The 5000-nt window shown below is 43.2% G+C and overlaps 2 non-coding genes across 2 annotated transcripts; both read left to right on the forward strand.

Annotated features, from left to right (window-relative positions):
• The first annotated feature begins 1765 nt into the window (after positions 1-1765).
• Positions 1766-3673, forward strand: LOC119631096 (small subunit ribosomal RNA). The gene has a single exon (XR_005246555.2). It is a non-coding gene; the product is annotated as a small subunit ribosomal RNA (ribosomal RNA).
• Positions 3674-4434: 761 nt separating this feature from the next.
• On the forward strand, positions 4435-4591 carry LOC119630940 (5.8S ribosomal RNA). The gene has a single exon (XR_005246499.1). It is a non-coding gene; the product is annotated as a 5.8S ribosomal RNA (ribosomal RNA).
• Positions 4592-5000: the final 409 nt, after the last annotated feature.

A 5000-nucleotide genomic window follows, 5' to 3' on the forward strand; every position in this document is an offset into this window, starting at 1 on the left:
TCGGTCTGCGCGTCGCGCAGTGTTGGTTGATATCACCATTCTTCATGACGAGAAAGAAACAAAGAAAGAAAGAAAGAACCTCGTGAAGGCAGAAAAGGACAATTTAATATAATATTTAGACCTGGCCCACTAGACTACCGCCATTATTGATTTTTATCGATTGATTGATTGATTTAAAAATAATTATTCCAATAGTTGTGTCGGTAGTAGGTACCAGCCAGCCAGCCAGCCAGCCAGCCAGCCAGCCAGCCAGCCAGCCAGCCAGCCAGCCAGCCAGCCAGCCAGCCAGCCAGCCAGCCAGCCAGCCAGCCAGCCAGCTAGCTAGCTAACTGGGTTAGGGGTCCTGATACAGAAGGCAGTTAGTTATGTAGTAGTTATTATTATCCACGATAGGTACTGCGCGCTACGTGAGGAGGTTTCTTCTTCTCGCTCTGGAGTCAGTTCTCAGTTCAGGAGGAGTTATTAATGTTAATGTACCTACGTACATAATAAGATGTCATAATGATAACCTTCTACGTGGTGGATATGAAAATTTATCAATATCATCATCATCATCATCATCATCATCATCATCATCATCAAGGCGTGATGTACCTTCACCTCGTGAAGGCAGAAAAGGACAAATTAATAAAATATTTAGACCTGGCCGACGAGACTTAGTCGTAATAAAAATCTTTTAAAAAAAATTATATTTTAATTAATAACATTTAAAATAAATATACATAATTAATAATAATACTAATACTAATAATAATAATAATAATAATAATAATAAACTATATTCTGTCTAAATTAAAATTTAAAATCCACGGCTCAACAGACTTCACCGCGGACGACGATCCTACGTATGTATGCATGCGAACGCGCACGGCCCGCATCACATGTGTGGTTTGAGCGCGTGTCGCGTTTGATGTTCGGGCGTGCCTTAGTTGGTGCGCGAGGCGAGAGAGGAAGATTTGATTGATGTTTGTTGTTTTTTGGATTACATTTTCAGTTTTTCTCTCTCGTTTTTAAACGAACACATTATAAAGTTATATATTATATATTTGATCAGCGTCGGACCTGCGTCATGCGATCTGAAGTATCTATCCATCTCTCATATATATCTTGTCCGGTCAGAAGCTTGACATATATACATTGAGGAGAGGAGGAGACTTTTGTGATTGGACGCATAAATTTTTTGGTCCTGGAAATTTTAAAATTTTTCATATGTTCATTGGTTTTGCGCGTTGCGTGTGTTTCGTGTTTAATAATAATAATAATATAATATATTTATTATAGATTAACCGAAACGCTGCGGTCGCCGTAACACCGTGTGAGACATATGCGTAACTCATGCGACGGCATGTTCGTTCGGTTAGTTCATTTCTAATTTCAGAATGAAACAATCAAACGGACGAATGCACCTGTTCGTTCAGTCGTTTACGTCATTCTGTACGTTCCGTGCGCGATTTTGAAATTTTATTCGTTAAAACGAATTATAATATTTCATATGGTGTTTTTATTTAAACATTATATGTTTTAACGTGAACGGTTTATGCGAAATCTCGGTGGACCGATTTTGTATAATTATCCTTTTCCTTAAAAATTAAATTTTCTAGGATATGGATTTTTATATATTTAATGATATTATTTATTAGTAAACAACGAGAGTTGTTTATTATATAAATACTATTATAATACCTAAACACGATCACGCCGTACGAGCGTTTTTACGCCCGATGCGGTGCGACGTTTTAGTTTTCGAGCTAACGAAAAAGAGAGCTCCCTGGTTGATCCTGCCAGTAGTTATATGCTTGTCTCAAAGATTAAGCCATGCATGTCTCAGTGCAAGCCGTATTAAGGCGATACCGCGAATGGCTCAATATATCAGTTTTGGTTCCTTAGATCTTACTCAGTTACTTGGATAACTGTGGTAATTCTAGAGCTAATACATGCAATCAGAACTCTGACCAGTGATGGGATGAGTGCTTTTATTAGATCAAAACCAATCGACGGAGGGCCTCGCGTCCGAAGTCGTTAATTTTGATGAATCTGGATAACTTTTGCAGATCGCATGGTCAAGTACCGGCGACGCATCTTTCAAATGTCTGCCTTATCAACTTTCGATGGTAGTTTCTGCGACTACCATGGTTGTCACGGGTAACGGGGAATCAGGGTTCGATTCCGGAGAGGGAGCCTGAGAAACGGCTACCACATCCAAGGAAGGCAGCAGGCGCGCAAATTACCCACTCCCGGCACGGGGAGGTAGTGACGAAAAATAACGATACGGGACTCTTACGAGGCCTCGTAATCGGAATGAGTACACTTTAAATATTTTAACGAGGAACAATTGGAGGGCAAGTCTGGTGCCAGCAGCCGCGGTAATTCCAGCTCCAATAGCGTATACTAAAATTGTTGCGGTTAAAAAGCTCGTAGTTGCATTTGTGCGCCGCGCTGTCGGTGCACCGCATCCGCGGTGATACTGACACGTTTGCGGAGCATATCGTCGGTGAGCCGGCGTTCTAAAAAACGCCGGTTCAATATCAAAATCCTATCGCGGTGCTCTTCGGTGAGTGTCGAGGTGGGCCGACAATTTTACTTTGAACAAATTAGAGTGCTCAAAGCGGGCTAAAAATGCTGCTTGAATATTTCGTGCATGGAATAATAGAATATGATCTCGGTTCTATTTTGTTGGTTTTCAGAACTCCGAGGTAATGATTAATAGGGATAACTGGGGGCATTCGTATTGCGACGTTAGAGGTGAAATTCTTGGATCGTCGCAAGACGAACATCAGCGAAAGCATTTGCCAAAGGTGTTTTCATCAATCAAGAACGAAAGTTAGAGGTTCGAAGGCGATTAGATACCGCCCTAGTTCTAACCGTAAATATGTCATCTAGCGATCCGCCGACGTTACTACAATGGCTCGGCGGGCAGCTTCCGGGAAACCAAAGATTTTGGACTCCGGGGGGAGTATGGTTGCAAAGCTGAAACTTAAAGGAATTGACGGAAGGGCACCACCAGGAGTGGAGCCTGCGGCTTAATTTGACTCAACACGGGAAATCTCACCAGGCCCGGACACCGGAAGGATTGACAGATTAACAGCTCTTTCTTGATTCGGTGGGTGGTGGTGCATGGCCGTTCTTAGTTGGTGGAGCGATTTGTCTGGTTAATTCCGGTAACGAACGAGACTCTAGCCTGCTAAATAGGCGTCGTTATTTAGGTGTGCGCGGCCTCGTGTCGCGCAACTCACTGACGACGTATTAAAATTCTTCTTAGAGGGACCGGCGTCTTCGAGCCGCACGAGATTGAGCAATAACAGGTCTGTGATGCCCTTAGATGTCCTGGGCCGCACGCGCGCTACACTGAAGGAATCAGCATGTTCTCCCTGGCCTAGAGGCCCGGGCAACCCGCTGAAACTCCTTCGTGCTGGGGATTGGGGTTTGCAATTATCCCCCATAAACGAGGAATTCCTAGTAAGCGCGAGTCATAAGCTCGCGTTGATTACGTCCCTGCCCTTTGTACACACCGCCCGTCGCTACTACCGATTGAATGATTTAGTGAGGTCTTCGGACCGACACGCGGTGGCTTCACGGCCGTCGGCGTTGTTGGGAAGTTGACCAAACTTGATCATTTAGAGGAAGTAAAAGTCGTAACAAGGTTTCCGTAGGGGAACCTGCGGAAGGATCATTAACGTGTGTTGTATTGTGTGTGATATGTAAATATTTTATTTATTTATTTATATATATATACGCATGCATACATTCGATCGTTCTTAATTTTTATCGTTTATCCGATTTCTCACGCTCTCGCGCGCGTTTGTCGCGACGATATTGAATCTGACTGCTGACATTATATATCTAATACTGCTGCGTACTGCACGCGCACGGCAGCACACGCATAAAACTATACGCGCACTACAAAATACCATTACTGACACCGAAATTACAGTGTTGTTCTGTGTTTGTGGTGTGTGTGTGTGTGTGTGTGATGCAGTAGTTGTGTGTGTGTGTGTCGTCGTGTCGATTCGATTGCCGTCGTGACACTAGTGCGCTCGAGAGCGAGAACGCGGTGATCGAAAGAAAAACTCACAGACGTTTTAGTTTTCTTAACGTGTGTGTGCGTGCGTTGTACCACCGTGTTTTATATGTTTATTATTATATATTTTGAGATTCGAAATTTCGAATATTATAATATTTATGTATAAAATGCGAAACGCGCGCGCGCACACGGCGAAAACGTCGAAACGTCGCGTACACGTCCAAACGTCACGGAGAGTCGCGTGCGCGCGTTCTTGCGGGAGCGCTCGCTCGTGTCTCTCTCGTCGTCGTTGACGGTTTCGTAAATTAACATAGAATACATTTTATTTATTTATTGTTTTTTTTTTCGACAAGAAAAAAAAAAAAAGAAATTTTTTATTTTTATTTAAACATTACAGAAAAAACGAAAATCATTACCCTGGACGGTGGATCACTTGGCTCGCGGGTCGATGAAGAACGCAGTTAACTGCGCGTCATAGTGTGAACTGCAGGACACATTTGAACATCGACATTTCGAACGCACATTGCGGTCCGTGGAGACACATCCAGGACCACTCCTGTCTGAGGGCCGGCTGCATAAAAAACATTAATCACATTGCGTGGCTCGTGCCGCGCTCGTGATCCGTCGCGTTGACGCGTTCCGCGTTACGCGTTCGTACTCGTCGTTACGTGTTGTTTTATTTAATTAAAATCTGACCGAAGACTACGATTACGAATCGCGTTTCGCTAGCTCGTCTCTCCGACGGATCTAAAAATGTTTTATTGTTATTTCAAAATTTTCATAATCACGTCGAACCTCTCTGGCGCGCGCGTTATGTTTAGCGTGCGCGTAGCGAGTTCTCGTGTATATGAATTTTTGTCGTCTTGGTTTCGTTATTCTGTTGTTGACGTTGTATTAATCGTTATTTAATATCGACGACGACGACGGTGCGAAGCGAAACGTTGTGATGAAGAATTTTAATGAATTATTTGTAATCGCG

This window comes from Bombyx mori, chromosome 11 (genome assembly GCF_030269925.1).
Source record: "Bombyx mori chromosome 11, ASM3026992v2".
Classification (NCBI taxonomy): domain Eukaryota; kingdom Metazoa; phylum Arthropoda; class Insecta; order Lepidoptera; family Bombycidae; genus Bombyx; species Bombyx mori.